This window comes from Lepidochelys olivacea (assembly GCF_965140295.1).
Source record: "Lepidochelys olivacea isolate rLepOli2 genome assembly, chromosome: 4".
NCBI classification, from domain to species: Eukaryota; Metazoa; Chordata; order Testudines; family Cheloniidae; genus Lepidochelys; species Lepidochelys olivacea.
This window is the reverse complement of record NC_140414.1, coordinates 115180198-115199039: the sequence shown is the minus strand read 5'-3', so window position 1 is coordinate 115199039 and position 18842 is coordinate 115180198. Positions and strand designations below refer to the sequence as shown.

At 44.5% G+C, this 18842-nt stretch overlaps 1 long non-coding RNA gene across 1 annotated transcript in view; it reads right to left on the bottom strand.

Annotated features, from left to right (window-relative positions):
• Positions 1 to 18543, bottom strand: part of LOC311520051 — a 113604-nt gene extending 95061 nt beyond the window's left edge. Inside the window, exon 1 of the long non-coding RNA XR_014711459.1 lies at positions 18464 to 18543. This is a non-coding gene — a long non-coding RNA (uncharacterized lncRNA). The remainder of the gene's footprint in view (positions 1 to 18463) is intronic.
• Positions 18544 to 18842: the final 299 nt, after the last annotated feature.

Genomic DNA, 18842 nt, shown 5'->3' with positions numbered 1-18842 from the left:
CATTATATGTTTCAATGGTTCTCAGCAACCCCACTATACAAATTGTTCCAGAGCCTCTGCCTCAAGTTCATCTATGACAGCTGTCAATACGCAGGTGTGAGCCATGTAATTTTTGCATGACACCCCTATGTAACAAGGTGGGAACAGCCGCTCTCGGTCCTTAAAATAGCATTCCTGTCTGCATACTCAGCTCATCCTTAATTTGAAAATATAAGTATGCTCCTACCCCTACTTCGCTTATGTCTTGTAGTTGCCCTGCTAGTATCACTCTCCTTCACTGCCTGTAGTTGGATATCCTTTCCCCTTTCCCATAGCTTCTGTGATTTCCCCCAGCTTTGCCATTGAAACTGGGAGATAATGCAGCATGTTAATGGATTCAGTGTCTAGATCTCCTTCTCCTGACCCACTGATGCTGGGTAATATGCCCTGCTCAGAGTGTCAGCTAACACCAGTAACTGTCCTGGAAAAATATCTGATCTCTATCTGGAGTCACATCTGTGTGTGCTGCAATCTCTCTGGAGCACTAAAAAGGGGCTTTGCCACATATATATTATCTAAGGATGTGTGGCCTGATTGCACTATTACTGGGTGGCCACAGATGTACTAATGGAATTGCTCCACTCCAAATACTACCGCCAGAAGCTCTTTTTCTAGTTCAGAAGTGGGTAAGCTTTTTGGCCCGAGGTCCACATCTGGGTGGGGAAATTGCATGCAGGGCTGGGGCAGGGGGTTGGGGTGCAGGAGGGAGTGCAGGGCAAGGGGTTGGGGTGCAGGAGGGGGTGTGGGAGGGGGCTCAGGGCAGGGGGTTGGGGTGCAGCAGGGTGTGGCGGGGGCTCAGGACGGGTTGGGGTGTGGCGGGGGGTCAGGGCAGGGGGTTGTGGTGCGGGGTCCATGAGTGGTACGACAGGGGGTTAGGGGGCTCAGGGCAGAGGGCTGGGGTGTGGAGTGCAGGAGGGGTTCGGGGTGCAGGCTCCAGCCTGGTGCCGCTTACCTGAAACGGCTCTGGGGTGGCAGTGGCGTGCAGCGGGGCTAAGGTGGGCTCCCTCCTTGCCCTGGCCCCATGCCACGCTGCTCCCAGAAGCGGCCGGCACCACGTCCCTGCGACCCCTGGAGGGGGGGCAGAGGGCTCCACGTGCTGCCCTTGCCTGCGGGTACCTCCCCCAAAGCTCCCACTGGCTGCGGTTCCCCATTCCCAGCCAATGGGAGCTACGGGAGGAGGTGCCTGCAGGCGAGGGCAGTGCACAGAGCCCTTTGCCCCCACTCTCCCCCATGGGCTGCAGGGACATGGTGCCGGCCACTTCCAGGAGTGGTGTGGGGCCCGCAGCGCCACAGAGGTGGCAAGTCCATGGGCCAGATCCAAAGCCCCGACGGGCCAGATCTGGCCCACGGGCCATAGTTTGCCCACCCCTGTTCTAGCTGGATGTTCCCCGTTCAGTCTCTAACATGGCTCTGCTGGCATAAGGAACTGGCTGCTCCTGCAATCCTTTCAACAATGCATCACACTACCGGCGTGTCAATGGTTCTTCTGGCTGGTAGTATGTCAGGAGAGGGGGGCATCATTTATCATTTGTTTCAGCACATGAAATGCTGGCTGTTGGGGACCTGCCCAGTCCCACTCAAATGTCCTGCCTTGTTAGCCAATTTATGGATTCTGCTCCTGCAGCTGGGTGAGGACAGAACTTGGGCATAAAATGTGTCATTCCTTCAGTGTGCTGTGCTCTTTTCACATTTATTGGAGTGGGCATGTCTCTGACTGCCTTGGTCTTGTTGGGCTCTGCTTTCAGTCCCACTGTGGTGATCAGATGTCCAGTTTTTCTTACCTTATATTGTTTGAGTTACATTTTTTCTGTGTTGAGTTTTATGTTCTTGTCCCTGCACTGCTGTAAAAAAAGCTTGTTGCTTTCTGTCATGGTCTTGTTCAGCTTTTCTATCACTGTTACCTTCACCTACAATGAAGATATCATCTGCAATTATCTTGTTGCACCCTCGGCAGTCCTTCCAGTGCTTGTGTGAATCATTTTTGGAACACCTCTGGTGCTGTGTTTTTTTCCATCAGCACATGCACACATTGTAGTGACCAAATGGTGTTGCAAAGGTTGTCAGCATGGTAGACTCTTTATCCAGGCTTATGTGCTAAAAACTGTTCCATTGGCAAGAAGTCATCAATTTTGGATAGTGGAATCTTTTCAATGCCCAGTTCAGTAGCTTTGAGTCTATGCAAATATGTAATTTGCCTGATGTTTTTTTTACCACCACCAGGCTGATTACCCAGGATGCACTGGCCTCTACAGGTGCTATAACACCCCTGCTCTGCAGACTTCTAAGCTCCTCGTGTATCAGATTGTGTAGTGACACTGGAATTTTCCTTTGTGGTAAGTACGTAGGTTCCACCCTGGGACCTACTTCGAGGCGCAGCTTCCCTTCAAGGCACTTGTCGCTTTTGAAAACATCCCCATATGCTTTTAAAATGGTCTCCACTGTCATTAGGACTTTCCCTTTTGCGTCTTGCACTGTAGATTCTGACATTGCACTGTGGTCAGATCCATGACTTGTATGTCTGTTTCCCTATTAACATTGTTGCATACACAGAGGTTGGCATTATTCCTTGTTGCTTTCTTATTCTGACTGCCTGAACCTGACATGCTCTTGCATATGCTCAAGGAGAGTCACGACTGCTGTCTTATGTGTCTTCCCCATCTTTTACAAGTCTGACTGAATCTTTCTGGAATCTTCCTCTGCTCTTGCACACACTGCTAAAATGGTTCAACTTGTCATGTTGGAACAGTATCCCTGATAATGTCACGGCAAACCTGGTGGCTGAACTTTGTGACTTTGTTCTCACCCATAACTATTTCACATTTGGGGACAATGTATACCTTCAAATCAGTGGCACTGATATGGGTACCCGCATGGCCCCACAGTATGCCAACATTTTTATGGTGGACTTAGAACAACGTTTCCTCAGCTCTCGTCCCCTAATGCCCCTACTCTACTTGCGCTACATTGATGACATCTTCATCATCTGGACCCATGGAAAAGAAGCCCTTGAGGAATTCCACCATGATTTCAACAATTTCCATCCCACCATCAACCTCAGCCTGGACCAGTCCACACAAGAGATCCACTTCCTGGACACTACAGTACTAATAAGCGATGATCACATAAACACCATCCTATACCTGAAACCCTACTGACCGCTATACTTACCTAGATGCCTCCAGCTTTCATCCAGACCACACCACACGATCCGTTGTCTACAGCCAAGCTCTACAATACAACCACATTTGCTCCAACCCCTCAGACAGAGACAAACACCTACAAGATCTCTATCAAGCGTTCTTACAACTACAATACCCACCTGGGAAAGTGAAGAAACAGACTGACAGAGCCAGAAGAGTACCCAGAAGTTACCTACTACAGGACAGGCCCAACAAATCAAATAACAGAATGCCACTAGCCATCACCTTCGGCCCCCAACTAAAACCTCTCCAACGCATCATCAAGGATCTACAACCTATCCTGAAGGACGACCCATCACTCTCACAGATCTTGGGAGACAGGCCAGTCCTTGCTTATAGACAGCCCCCCAACCTGAAGCAAATACTCACCAGCAACTACACACCACACAACAAAAACACTAACCCAGGAACCTATCCTTGCAACAAAGCCCGTTGCCAATTGTGTCCACATATCTATTCAGGGGACGCCATAATAGAGCCTAATCACATCAGCCACCTTTTGGTGGTGTGTTGAGTACATACACTGCACCCACCCCCAGCCCAGGTAGAAGTGAGGCACTATTTAGCTGAATGGAATAAAGACACTCTTGAACCTGGTGGGTATGTACCTGGATACGTACCTTACAGGCTCTCTACTCACCCTAGCAGTGCTTCCTGACCTACACTGCTATTTTTATCAGTGTAGTGCCCCACTGCTGGAGTCTTTCTCCCCCACATGAAAAGGCTCTGGCGGCAGGGAAAGGAAAGGCTCCGGCAGTGGGGAAAGGCTCTGGCAGTTCCCTGCTGCCAAGCCTTTCCCTGCTGCCATCCCTATCAGTGAGAGGCTCTGGCATGTAGCTACACATTGCAGCATGGGTGCAGCCTGCTTTTTGCTGCAGAATGTAGCTACACATACTTCTTGTGGCAGCTTGTAGGGTATGCATTGTAGACAGATAGGTCCTTAGTGAAAAACCTGTGTCACTCCCCAGTTTCATTCTCCTTTGGGGATCAGTCCCAGCACTTCTGGGACTGCTGTGACGCTTGAGGCAGTAAAGAGCTTCAGAGCTCTTTCCTGCTGCTGTTGTCCTTCTGCATGGCCAGGTCTGTATTCAGCTGGAACTCCTCCTTCCATCAGGTCCATTGCTGTCCATTGTCTGCAAAATCCAGGGCTTTAGGGGGCTTCAGATCACATTCCATGCTCATGCTACCAGCTGCTGCACTTCAGAGAACTCACACTGCAGACACTGTCACCAGGTTTCATTAACAAAGAGTGAAGCTGAATGCCCGTTAAGCTAAACAAGTGGAACTTTATTAAATATTGCTCAGTCATGTCCAGCTTGACTCCTCTCATTTCCTGTTCCCCTGATGTTCCCTCAATAGTAGCCCCTGCAGGGAACCTGGGCCCTCTCGCTCCCATTCCACTAATCATGACATAGTGATTGGCTTAAGACTCTACCACCACAAAGCCTAGTTGGAATGTGCATCTCCACCTCGTGCTGCTCTTTATAATTTGTAAATCACTTTGAGATCCTTTGCTTACACTAGAGTGCTTCCCAAAAGTGTGGAAATTGTAGATTTAGTAATCAGTCTGGTAATACTGTATGTGCAGGGAAATACTGCACTATTTAATAAATTAGTGACACCAGTAGTGATAAAAGGTTGAACTTCTGGACCATTTCAATTCAACGTGTAAATGAGATCTTTGAACATATCTGCTAGGGTTGGTGTACTTTGCATTAAACCATTTTGTAGTGAGTTTGCCAATGAAGCAGGAGCAGAAGGGATACTATGAAGGAAAAGCCTACATTAATGTTCTGACTGAGTAAATGATCACTTCCAGTTCCCTATTTAACTTGAACTTTTGCTAAAGAATCTGAAGGAAAAACCTTCAAGCCTTACTGTCTGTCACATATTTGGTCGACTCATCAGAGCCCTTTATGTCCTTATAATACTGCTGATGAAGAAAATACCAGGTATCAGCTGAATTATGTCACCCAGATTACAAAAAATTGAAGCTGTTCTTTACACAGAAGCTAACAGCGCTTCACTCTAGAAAATTAATGGCTATATGTACACTACCAATTCTGTCTTTCAGGGGTGTGAATAAGCTATCCCCTGCGTGAGAGATGTTCCACCAACCTAAGTGCCGATGTGAACAGTGCTATGTTGGTTGGAGAGCTTTCCCACCAACAAAGCTGTCACCCGCTCGGTGGAGGGGGATTAATTAAGCTGACGGGAGAGGTCTCACCCAGTGGCTTGGAGCTGCTACACTAGAGAATTTACAGCGGCGGAGCTCTCTAGTGTAGCCATGGCCTGAGTGTAGAATTAGATTAGACTGAATTAGTCTCTATCCTGCATCTCTTGCTCATGAGTGGTCCTTACTCACAGTAGTCATAGTGAAGTCAAACCATTTGCAAAAGGATTACTCTTGTAAAGTGATTTGCAGAACTGGGACCTTAGATCTGAAAGGTGTGATTTCTACAGCTCTAGAACATGATCCAGCACCTTGAAATTAGTGGGAGTTATGTCACTGACTTTATGGAAGTAGAATCAGGCCAATCTTGATTTACTAAGCTTGTCCTTTTTAGACAAGTAGTATTTTTTTCTTCCCAAATCCATAGAGAGAAATCCAATAATTTTGTGATTCTGAGTTGACACGAAAAATAGAAGAGATGAAGATAAGACAAGCGTGTATTTTTCTGCTATGTGCAATATAATAAAATATTAAACTGACAGCCCAGTGAGCAAGATGAAGTTGAGTTTGTCATAGAATCATAGAATATCAGGGTTGGAAGGGACCCCAGAAGGTCATCTAGTCCAACCCCCTGCTCGAAGCAGGACCAATTCCCAGTTAAATCATCCCAGCCAGGGCTTTGTCAAGCCTGACCTTAAAAACCTCTAAGGAAGGAGATTCTACCACCTCCCTAGGTAACGCATTCCAGTGTTTCACCACCCTCTTAGTGAAAAAGTTTTTCCTAATATCCAATCTAAACCTCCCCCACTGCAACTTGAGACCATTACTCCTCGTTCTGTCATCTGCTACCATTGAGAACAGTCTAGAGCCATCCTCTTTGGAACCCCCTTTCAGGTAGTTGAAAGCAGCTATCAAATCCCCCCTCATTCTTCTCTTCTGCAGGCTAAACAATCCCAGCTCCCTCAGCCTCTCCTCATAACTCATGTGTTCCAGACCCCTAATCATTTTTGTTGCCCTTCGCTGGACTCTCTCCAATTTATCCACATCCTTCTTGTAGTGTGGGGCCCAAAACTGGACACAGTACTCCAGATGAGGCCTCACCAATGTCGAATAGAGGGGAACAATCACGTCCCTCGATCTGCTCGCTATGCCCCTACTTATACATCCCAAAATGCCATTGGCCTTCTTGGCAACAAGGGCACACTGCTGACTCATATCCAGCTTCTCGTCCACTGTCACCCCTAGGTCCTTTTCCGCAGAACTGCTGCCTAGCCATTCGGTCCCTAGTCTGTAGCTGTGCATTGGGTTCTTCCGTCCTAAGTGCAGGACCCTGCACTTATCCTTATTGAACCTCATCAGATTTCTTTTGGCCCAATCCTCCAATTTGTCTAGGTCCTTCTGTATCCTATCCCTCCCCTCCAGCGTATCTACCACTCCTCCCAGTTTAGTATCATCCGCAAATTTGCTGAGAGTGCAATCCACACCATCCTCCAGATCATTTATGAAGATATTGAACAAAACCGGCCCCAGGAACAACTCTTGGGGCACTCCACTTGATACCGGCTGCCAACTAGACATGGAGCCATTGATCACTACCCGTTGAGCCCGACAATCTAGCCAGCTTTCTACCCACCTTATAGTGCATTCATCCAGCCCATACTTCCTTAACTTGCTGACAAGAATACTGTGGGAGACTGTGTCAAAAGCTTTGCTAAAGTCAAGAAACAATACATCCACTGCTTTCCCTTCATCCACAGAACCAGTATAACAGGTTTGTGCTAAAGCAGTTAAACTCATCATATATTGCATTTGCTGGAGTGAGGGCTTTACACATGTTAGCACTGGCATGGATAGTCATTATTTCATTCAATTAAATCAATAATATGATTTATTTCCCTAATATTAAACAAGGGGAAGGGGCATGGTAAGTGCATCAACTCTGAAAATACCATTAGAGAGAATTATTGTGAGGAGAAATCTCACAAATGTAGAAGATCTTCCTCACAGATGCTAACTTTGTTACAACAGTGAAATAAATGAATGAGTTCATGTGAGCTTGCAGATATTTTACTGAAGAGAAATGCTGGTAATTTAAACTCAAGAAAGAAAGTGATGGTAATAATAGGTGCCTTCCATACACTTTCCTCTGGTATGATTTATAGCTGATGTACTGTAACAAAGACTGGAAAAATCTAATTAGGATTTGGATTGTCATAATTTTGATGCTGTTTTTTTCTTTTACTCTAACATAGCCCCTAAAACTGAGCTGATTTCTAAGGTCAAACCTTGGTGTTTGGGATGTGGTGTGCTCCCTACACCATTCCTGAGAGAGTTGAATTAGGCCAGGTGCAGTGTCTAGACTTGGCAGTTTCTAGACCCGGCACCTCTGGGCTTGCTGTGTCAGTTATGACAGTAAAAAGAAAATTCTTGAGCCCCAGCACCTCTTTCATTACAAATTAAGCACTGGCCAGGTGGGCCCAGTAAGCCAAGTAAACGGCAAATGGGGGAGATGTAGGTGGAGCTGATGATTCTAATCAGAGGGAATGTCACCTGTGAGGGAACAGCCAAGGCTTCTATAAAATCAGGAGGCTGGCAACAGTGTGGGAGGTGGCAGGGAGGAAGCCTGATGTCTCTCTCCCTGTGGTAAAGAGGTGATAGGAATGCCTGACAAAGTTTACCTAGTAGACCTAAGAGAGAGGAGTCGGACTAGGAAGGCTGGAGAAGGAAAAGCTTGGAGAAGGATGGTAGGAAGTAGTCCTGGGGACAGCAGTAAGGCTGGAATAGCTGCAGACCTTAATTGCTCATTATAGGGCCCTGGACTGGACTCCAGAGTAGAAGAGTGTTATGGCATGGGGCAGTGAACGGGAAGACTGGCTGAGTCATTGCAGGAGTGACAGGGCAGCAGGTGTAAGGACTGCCTGGCACTGCTGTTGCAGAGGGACTTCAAAAGACTATTCCAGAAGGGGAAAACACAGAATGACCTAGCTGGAGGGCCAGGTCATTAAGCGGCTGTACTGTGACTCCATGAGCTGGAAGAGCAATGGTGGCAGAGAAGAAAGGGGGTGCTGAACTGGCTGGAGCTAGTTGCCAGGAGGAGATGATGCCCAGTGGTGACTAGAGCACCCTGTCTCAGTATTACACTGTTCAATGTAGGTCTTTGCAGATTGTAACTATACCATCCAGAATACCACTCATTTGGGCACCAGCTAGGAAAATTAAAATTTGAGACAAGTTACAAAAGCTATTAAATCAATATTTTGTGTTGAACTGCTGTGAAAAGAAATCTTTGTACACAGCACCAGTTTCCACCTAAGGCTGGGTTTAATCACTTACCATTGAAAAGGCTGTCTTTTCTCTGTTTGTTTTTCTCCTGCTCTTTAGTGTATTGCTTTTGTGAGCTGTGCTCTGGCTGCTTTTGAATTAAACTAGAAATATAGCTGAAAAGAGAAAATTTAAGGTGGAAGACCAGGCAAAAATGGTCTGATGAAGAGGTTGAATTGAAATGCCAGAATATCCCTTTCCACCTCTGGGTGAGGGGGAATCTAAACACATTTGGTATAAGATGTTTCCGTGTGGACCTCCCACTCTGCTGTTTCTAAGGGAAGAAAGTAGAAATCTAATTCTGGGAGCAAATTGGTGAAGACAGGTCATCATGCTGGTCACCACCTGGGGACTGAACAAGAACCTTCAGAGCTCTACAGCTTGATCTAAAGGTGGAAATTCTCCAAGCTGGGAATGCATAATACACTCTGAACAGTGAGCTACATACTGACAGCATCCAAGCATTCATGGAGCCATAGCAAGCAGATATGTACTATTTTATAATGGGTTACAGTATGTTAGAATCATTGAGTTTAAGGCCAGGAGGGATCACCATGCTTCTGACTTCCTGTATATCACAGGCCACTAACATCACCCAGCTATCTGCATACTAGTTTATAATTAAAACAGAATATTTTTGAATGACTCCAATGCATCTTATTGTGTATATTGATACCACTCAGCTCTGTGTTCTTGGGGAACCAGGGTGCAGTATCCAGCCTGTCTGACTCATGAAAGACACCTTCCCCCACCAGCCTTTGTTTAAACCAAAACCCATCAGAGAAAAAAACTTGCAGAGAGCAATGAAGGAAGGGCATTGGGAGACATACCTAGACCCCTCCTGACAAAGGTGACAAGATTAAGACATCTCCATTAGCATACAGAATGAAGAACAGAGACAACTCCCCTAGCCTCATCTGCATGAAAGATGGGACAGGGAGACATCTCAATTTGCATACAGAATGGAGAACGGAGAACCGCACTGAACTCTGGGACCAGAAAAGCAGGGATGCATTGCACCATGCGAATCTCTGCTCCAGATGTTAATGAACTTACTCCTGCACATGCCCAAGGCACAAATTCCACCTTGTCCTTGAATAGTATGCTGCTACCACCAAGTGATTTAGACAAAGAACCGGGGAAAGGACCACTTGGAGTCCTGTTCCCCCAAAATATTCCCCCAAGTCCTACACCCCCTTTCCTGGAGAAGGCTTGAGAACAATATCCTCACCAATTGGTACAGGTGAACACAGGCCCAAAACCTTGGATCTTAAGAACAATGGAAAATCAATCAGGTTCTTAATAGAATAATTTTATTTAAAGAAAAGGTAAAAGAATCACCTCTGTAAAATTAGGATGGTAAATACTTTACAGGGTAATCAGATTCAAAACACAGAGGATTCCCCTCTAGGTAAAATCTTAAAGTTACAGAAAACTGGGATAAACCTCCCTCTAGCAAAAGGAAAATTCACAAGTTGAAAAAAAAAGGTAATCTAATGTGCCTTGCCTTATTTACTTACTCTTTTTGTAATATCAGAGACTTGTACAGGATGGTTTATAGAAGGAGTTTTTTGACCTGATGCTTCTCTGCTTTCCCCAGAGAACACAACAACAAAGCCTCCCACTCCCCCAAGATTTGAAAGTATCTTCTTTCCCCATTGGTCCTTTTGGTCAGGTGCCAACCAGGTTATTTGAGCTTCTTAACCCCTTACAGGTAAGGAGGAATTCTAGGCTACCCTTAGCTGTATGTTTATGACAGGGATGATGACAACTTAGTTTACAAGTGTAAACCTATACCTTTAAGAATTGTCAGCTGAGGGCTAGAGATCCCTAGTGCACAAAGCTTGAAGCCCTTTCCCTATTCAGAGGGGCCTTAACTGTGCAACCACCGACTATGAACAAGAGAAGTCACTGGTTTCTCGCCCCCCCCACCCGCCCCCCGTGAGCCCTGCTGCTGAGCTATAGAGGCAGTTTGGCAACTTTGAAGATTAAAGTTACTTTAGGGACCTGAATTGGGAACTAGTTTAAAGCTCCCAGTTCAGTTTCTTAACAATTTAGGGGACGGAGAAAGGAAGGAAAGTATTGGCAGAAGAGGAAGCCTAGCGGAGGGACACTTCAGCCTGGGTGCTTTAAATGGGAAGGGAAATAGGGTGGAGTGTAGGAAAGCATTTCTCCCTCCCCAACTTCACTTTTGTTTTACCCATTTAACATAATGAGCAGGCAGCTTCCCCTCTCTTCTTTTCATGATGAGGTCCCAGCTGTGTACTTCTTCAGAGTAGTGCCCAGCTGCGACACCAACCAGCCAATCACAACATACTATCTACATTTATTAGAGACACCAGAGTTATTAGCCAGTGAACTGTGGCTGTGACATGCAGCTTTAGGAACTCTTCTGATGTTGCTTCTTCAGTGGTCACATCTTCCAAATCCTCTGATTCTAGGCATTCATGGACCTCTTTCCATAAAGCTGTAAAGGCATCTTTGTCTACATTTATCTACAAAAGGCTGTGAGTGAAATAGAATTTGAGCCCCTCAGCCACCCACTCTCCTCCAGATTTAGGAGGATTAAAATGCTCCCACATCAGGACAAAGACCGCCAGTTTGTTCCACTGTGAGAGTCAGAATAGGTAGTGGGAGATTTAGTGCTTCTAAAGATGGCTGGAGAAGGGCGGCTTCATCTAAGCAACGTCTCATTGCAAACACACTACACGTCTAGTCTTTAAAACTAGTGAAAGTGCAATACTTCCAGAATTAGACACAAATTATTGCTAGTCTGACCACTGGGTTTCTGCGCACTGGAGAAGCTTTGTGTTCAGTCCCTGCAAAGGGGAAGGTGCCTCCCACTTCATATAGGGTGTGAGGCTACTTAGAGTTTGCCTTGGCTGCAAAGATGGTGGATTTGCCTTAAGGCTGCAAGTGCAGAAAATGTCTGGATGGAAAAAACAATAGCTGGGAATCCCCAGGGGTTTGGAGGGCCCCCTAGAAAACAAAACAAAGGATACTCTAGGGATATTCAACATGCAGCTTTCAAAACTCATCCCTTTGGCTAGAGTGAGATACCCCGCCCTCCAAAAATATAGCAAGGAATTGCATGCTGTGTGGTTCCAAGTTATATTGTCACTTTTTCATTGATGTTTAAGGGTGTAGCTTGTACCAAGGATTGGATCCTTTGGTATGATTTACTCTAAAAATGCCAACAAAATTATTCTTACTCCTACTCAATGTATTAAGTACAAACTGCTGCTATAAACCTCACTTAGTGGGTTTCATTTTATCTACTGATCTTTGCTCACTCATGGGAGCAAATGAAACAGCAACCATGTCTTTTTATGGCCTGATTTTTTTTTCTTTTTTACCTCTGTATCCTTGAAGTGAAATAAGATCTATAAGCAACTATTGAAAGAATTAGCCATGTTTGGGCTGGAGAAAAGAAGGCTGAAAGGAGGCATAACTGTCCACAGCTACGTAAAGGGGTGATATAAATAAGGATAAATTATTCTCAATCAATGAGGACAAAGCAATGGCTCAAAGGTTAAAAAAAGTCTACAAGATGCCTTTTTGAGGGGATGAGTTACATTACTCTGTATGAAAGTTAAATCTATGTATTGACTGAGTGCTACTAGAATGATTTGGACAGGCTACAAACTAGAAGAGTCACCAGACATCTCAAAGGTAAGAATAATCAGAGTATATGTTAGCTAGCTCATTAGCTTGGCACTAGGGCTTGAGCCTGGATTCACTGAAGCCAATGGAAAAACTTCTATTGACTTCAGTGGCACAGGATCAGCTCCAATAATGAAGTTCAACTGTACCCAGACAAATTTCAATGTAACAAATATAGGATACATATTCCAGCTGCCCAAAGCTGCATGGACAGAGGTGGTTACACTAGTCTATGTCAGTATAAAGGCTTCTAGGTAAGATGACTGCCTGAATTGAAAACAGAGAGCTATAAAGGCCCTCCTTACCACAAAAGCAAGCTATCTAGCATACCCGTGAGCCTCTTTAACAAGAGGGAACCAAGGTGCCATATTGAAATAGAAATAACTGCTTGCTGTCTATAGAGTCATGACTTGGGTGTACTTTACACCATGTGCCAGCAGATTTTTGTAGAGTACTGGCTTGCCCACATTTTTCCATGTAGTCAGTGCCCTCAGCTCCACAGGCAGGCTCTTTAAAAGGAAAGGTTTTCTTTTGTTTCTGCAGGAAGAAGAGGGGAGTGAGCAGGGGGGACTGTGGAAAGCAGAGGGAGAAACTGGAAAGGAATTCAAATTCATAGGAACAAAGCAAAGGGAAAGCATGAATCAGCTGAGCTGTGAAAAAGTTGCTTATAAATGTGAAGGCAAACTTACTTGCAGGCTTTTAGGGTGTGAATGAGGGCGAGTTGACATGGGAGTTTTTGTTCTTTCGTAACCCTTCTGTCAGCTGGGCAGAAACAAGGACCATGTTCAAATAGCTAAGGGGTGCCTCTCAAAACTAACAAAGCCCACTGGCTTGAGCTCCCACCCAGAACTCCTGGGATCACAAAATATGTTCTCTAGGTCAGGCGTTCTCAACTTTTTTCTTTCTGAGCCACCCCCTCCCCTCCCCCACCAACATGTTATAAAAACTTCGTGGCCCACCTGTGCCACAACAACTTTTTTCTGCATATAAAAGCCAGGGCCAGCATTCGGGAGTAGCAAGCTGGGCTATTGCCCAGGGCCCCACACCACAGTGGGCCCTGCAAAGCTAAGTTGCTCAGGCTTTGACTTCAGCCCCAGGTGGCAGGGTTCAGGGCCCCGGGCTTCAGCCCCATATGGCGGGGCTTTGGCTTTCTGCCCTGGGCCCCAGTGAGTCTAACAGTGACCCTGCTTGGCGGACCCCCTGAAAACTGTTTGTGGCCCCCCAGGGGAGAGAACCACTGCCCTAGGTGTCCTTAACTGGCAATATTTCCCCACTTACCAGCACTCACTCTGAGTATGAAACAAAGAAAACTTTATTGGGACAAAGGAACACAGTGTCAGTTTGGGAAACAACAGCACCCACATATCTAAATGAATGATACACATTCTCCCACAGTAACTGTGGCAGGAGTCCATTAACTTGGTTCCCCACATGCCAGTGTGAACATCTAACAGGCAAATGTCCCTTTGCTACAACACATACTCCTTTCTCATTCGCTAAACTCCACTCCCAGCATGCAGTGTAGTCCTGGGGGGAATCAGGCATGTCTGTCTCCAGTCCCTTGGGTAGTGCTGCCTGGTCCTCTCCTGAGGCTTTGCCCCCTAACCCAGCTATAGTGATTTCAGCTTTATTTACTGGCTGGGTAGGAGGGGCCTCAATGGAGTTCACTCAGATCTAGTGTTGTCTCCTTTCAAAGTGTCCTCTCAATGGCATAGACTCCTCCAGGAGGGAGGCTAACCAGTAGCATATAGGACCATTGAGCAGAGCAAGGTGGAAAGTAGCACATATATGCTGTGCCACCTGTTATATATCAGAAATTTTATTTTAATTATTTGTATGGTAGTACTACCTAGAGACCCCAGACAGGGATCAGGCCCCTATTGTGCTAGGCACTGTACACACACACAGTTAAAAAAAAAAAGAGACAACCTTGCTCCAAAGCCTTTAAAGTCTGAACATATGATGAGATTACAGGAGCAGATAAGTAAGGTGGAGGGAATACAAGCTAATGGTGAAACAAATGTATTTGATACAGTATGCAGCAATGCTCACAATCTAGTGAGCTATATAAATGTTCAGGAATCATTAGAGGGACAGTGGCTTTAAGGATTTTTATGAGGAACATCTCTCATGTGTATTTGATGGCATGGAAGAAAAGCATGAAGTTACCAAATAATCCTGTTATTCAGCATCTTCCAAGTTGTTAAGGCGCCTTTCAGATGCAGTAAACTCTCAGAAGATTTTGAATAAAACTTCCTGCTGTGATGATCTCTCAGTTTTGCTGGGCAGAAGAGCCCGGCTTCCACAGTGCATCAGCAAATGGCATCTTCCCCTCTTGTGTTGAAATTTGCATACTTACGCTCCATTCACAATTATTTCGAATCAATGGGATGCACTTTGCTCATTTTGGTTTCAAGTAAATCATAGGGGGGAGCCAGTTTCTCTTCGGCCCTGAGATGCACTGGGGGTGGGCCAAAGGGCCCTCCCAGCCACATGCCACATTATTAGAGCTATCTTAGGCTTTCATGGCCCCCATTACCAGGATATCTGAGTGCATCACAGTCTAATATATTTATCCTCATGACACTCTTGTGAGGTGGGGAAGTACTTACTATTCTCCCCATTTTACACTAGGGATCTGACGCAGAGAGGGAGACTAAATGATTTGCTTAAGATCACACAGGAAGTCTGAGGCAGCGCTAGGAACTGAACTTTAGTTTCCCAAGTCCCAGGCTAGTGGTTTGACCACTGGACCACCCTTCATCTCCGAGGACAGTCACCATCACTGTGCTTGAAGGGGGTACAGGGACTGCAAATTATCCCAGAGAGGATGGGGAGGAAGTGAGAACACTCCCATAGAGTGAGCTGTCTACCAAGGGGGAGCAGGATACACCATTCTAAAGAGCAGAGCAATGAGTATACTCTACTGACTTAGTGGGGCGTGTCGTCCAGAACTACAGCCCTAAACCCCTCGGAGCTAGCCTGGAACAGCACAGAGCCATGCTATCCTCAATGCTAGACTGTGTAATTGGAAGAGTTCTGCTTTTCTTTACTGTTTTCATGAACATCAGGACACATTTGAAAATAACATGTGTCTATGTAGTGTAGAAATCCTTAGTTCACGAGACCCTTCTCAGAAATACCTGTGTTTGTTTGTACATTATCACATTCATTTCCTATTATAGTAATCTATAAATTAATACTCAGCTAAAAGAAAGAGTAAGAAAATTAGACATTGGCATCTCTCTGATAGAACAGAGTTCAGAAAGTGCTCTTTAAAGAACTAATCTCAAAACAAAACCATTATTTAAATCGCTACATTTATTTGAATAGCCAATTAAAATGGAACATGTTAATTTTAAGTTTTCCGTTGACCAAAGTTAAACACACAACAGAAAATATTACTGAAATGGTCTCTGAAAGAGGTGTGGGATTTCCTGCATCAACACACACAAATCCCTGCCCTAAAGAGAGCAAACGCTCAAAAGACTGAAGTTAATTTACGATAGCATCAAAAAGAAGGACGTTTCAGTGGCCTAGAATCTGGGAAAGCTGGGTTCAAGGCCCTCTTTTTGTGACATTGGGCAAGCCACTTAGCCTTCCTGTGCTTCACTTCCCCACCTGTAAAATGGGGATAAAAGTACTTCCCCACCTCACAGGAGTGTTCAGAGGATAAAACACATTAAAGAATGTGAGATGCTCAGACACTATGGTAATGGGAGCCAGATAAGTACTCAACCTAGATAGATGAAGTGATGTGCAGTATCTGAAGGTAGATTCTATTTTACCACCATAAGCACCATCCTTGCTATAGCATTTGAAATGAAAACACCCATACATTCCCTTCTTCTGAGCCTATTCCAAATGATACTATACAGCAGGGGTTCTCAAACTGGGGCTCAGGACCCCTCAGGGAGTCGTGAGGTTATTACATGGGGGGTCGTGAGCTGTCAGCCTCCACCCCAAGCTCTGCTTTGCATCCAGCATTTATAATGGTGTTAAATATATAAAAAAGTGTTTTTAATTTATAAGGGGGGGGTCACACTCAAAAGCTTGCTATATGAAAGGGGTCACCAGTACAAAAGTTTGAGAACCACTTCTGTACAGAGAAGTTCAGTTATAAGTGTATTGCAACCTATGCTTGCTTGGTTTTGCACTCTGTCCCCCTCTAGTGGCAGCGAGATTAGCTAGAGATTGATGAGTCTGCTATAGCCTTGTCTAAGAGACATATGTCTTTTAGCTCATGCAGTAGAAGCTCATGCATTAAGCTCCAGAGGCCGGTCTTCTAATACTGGCCGCTACTGACTGGGGTCTGTCAGCACCACATAAACACTACTGAAAAATTAGAAAATCCCACATTTTATATATTTTCTGACATTAAATGAACAAGAAAGATTAGCTGGGGAGCTGAAGATGGAGATGAAGGATGAGGGAGATATCTGTTGAATATAAGTTACATATGAGGGAACTCATATTGCATACTGTATGTCAGCTTGTCTAGGGGTTGGACATAAGTAAGTACAGTCATTGTTTCTGAAGGATATCATAGATTTTTAAGGCCAGAAGGAACCATTAGATTATCCAGTCTGATCTCCTGTATAACACAGGCCATGCAATTTCACCTAGTTACCACTGCATTGAGCCCATAATGTGTTGAAAGCATATCTTCTAGAAAGGCCTTGAATCATTTTTGTGTTTCTGTTCTGCACTCTCTCCAGTTTTTCCAACATCCTTTTCAAACACCAGCATAGGTGAGAATATTCTAGTATTGGTCTCACCAACGCCATATGTAGAGGTAAAATTACCTTCCTACTCCTATTTGCAAATCCTGTGTTTGTACATCCAAAGATCACAATCTCCCTTTTTTGCCACAGCATCACACTTGAAGCTCATGTTGAGTGCTTGTCCACTATGATCACTAAAGGGTCCAAATAACTTGAGTTTAATGCAAGCCACGCTATCAGAGAGGTTTCCTTTTCAATTAATTAGAAGAGCAGCTGCATTTGGATCTGGAGAGTTCTGTTTTGAGTAAAAGGCTGCACGCAGTTAGGTGAGCCACCAGAAGGTGAAGTGTAAACTATTGGATTGCCATCAGATCAGCAGTTAGGTTACAGGTTTCAGAGTAACAGCTGTGTTAGTCTGTATTCACAAAAAGAAAAGGAGTACTTGTGGCACCTTAGAGACTAACCAATTTATTTGAGCATCCAATGAAGTGAGCTGTAGCTCACGAAAGCTTATGCTCAAATAAATTGGTTAGTCTCCAAGGTGCCACAAGTACTCCTTTTCTAGTTAGGTTACAAACACCACTTTAAGCCTAATTTTAGAATTGCAAACTGTTTAATGATAATAAAAATGATATTTTATTGAGTTAGCATCTTTTATCCAAGTGGATACATCCAAGCCTGTTTCAAACTTTTACTAATTGATTGCACAGCATATCTATACTCATTAATCGCTTTGCTCATCACATAAATGCAGCCACCTCTAGGATGAATCGCAGTAGCTGTTCAAGAGTCTAATCCAAAGTTCTTAGTCAGTGGAAAGGCTCACATAACTTTAATGGGCTTTGGATCAGGCCCTCACAGTACAGAGCCATTCTATACAACAGTTTAGAGCACAAAGTGAAGAAGACCATTAGAAGGATTTTAGGTAGACAGACTGTAATTAATCAAGATTGAAATTTGTCCAGGACCCTAGAGTTAATCTTCCAAAGAGTGCCAAGGGATCAAGTATTAAGGACCTTGGTTTTATCTCTCCTCCAAAATATGATACCTCTAGCAATACAGCGCTTTGTCATCCTTAACAGAGACTCAAATGGAAAAGTGTCAAGTATTAGATCACCTAGACTACTACTAGCATCCCCTAGGCATCCCACCCAAACACTGAACCAGACTGACCCTCCTTAATTTATGAAAGATGAGAGGATAGCTTTAGTCACGCTCTCAAATGCTAGAAAATATTAACTATCCATATAACCTCCTGAAAAGTACTTATGACAAGAATGTATGTTGAGTTAAAAATAATCAAATAGATTAATACAGATTTTCTATTGAGATTTGTCAGTTACCTTCTTTCCAGGTGACAACATGATAATCAAACATTTGTCTTTTGTTTTCTTTTTGTAGATTGAGTCAACACTACAGTCACAGAAATAATGCAAGCTGGTTCCTTAGCAACCACCAGACTCTGCAGGAAAACATAAATCAATATTCCTAACAGTAACAGTAACTCAGGAAACCATTTAATTCCAGAATGCTAGGTTCCCAGACCCAAAATCATTAACAACTATTTCAGAGCAGATTAGAACATACATTATTACTCTGTAGTGTATATAAATTCTATTAGGGTAGAAAATGAAATGTCAAAGTATTTGCATACAAACGGTAAATTGTTTACCATAAGCCTCAGTCTGCCCACTGCAGCATGATAAATTTTGGTCATTTTTC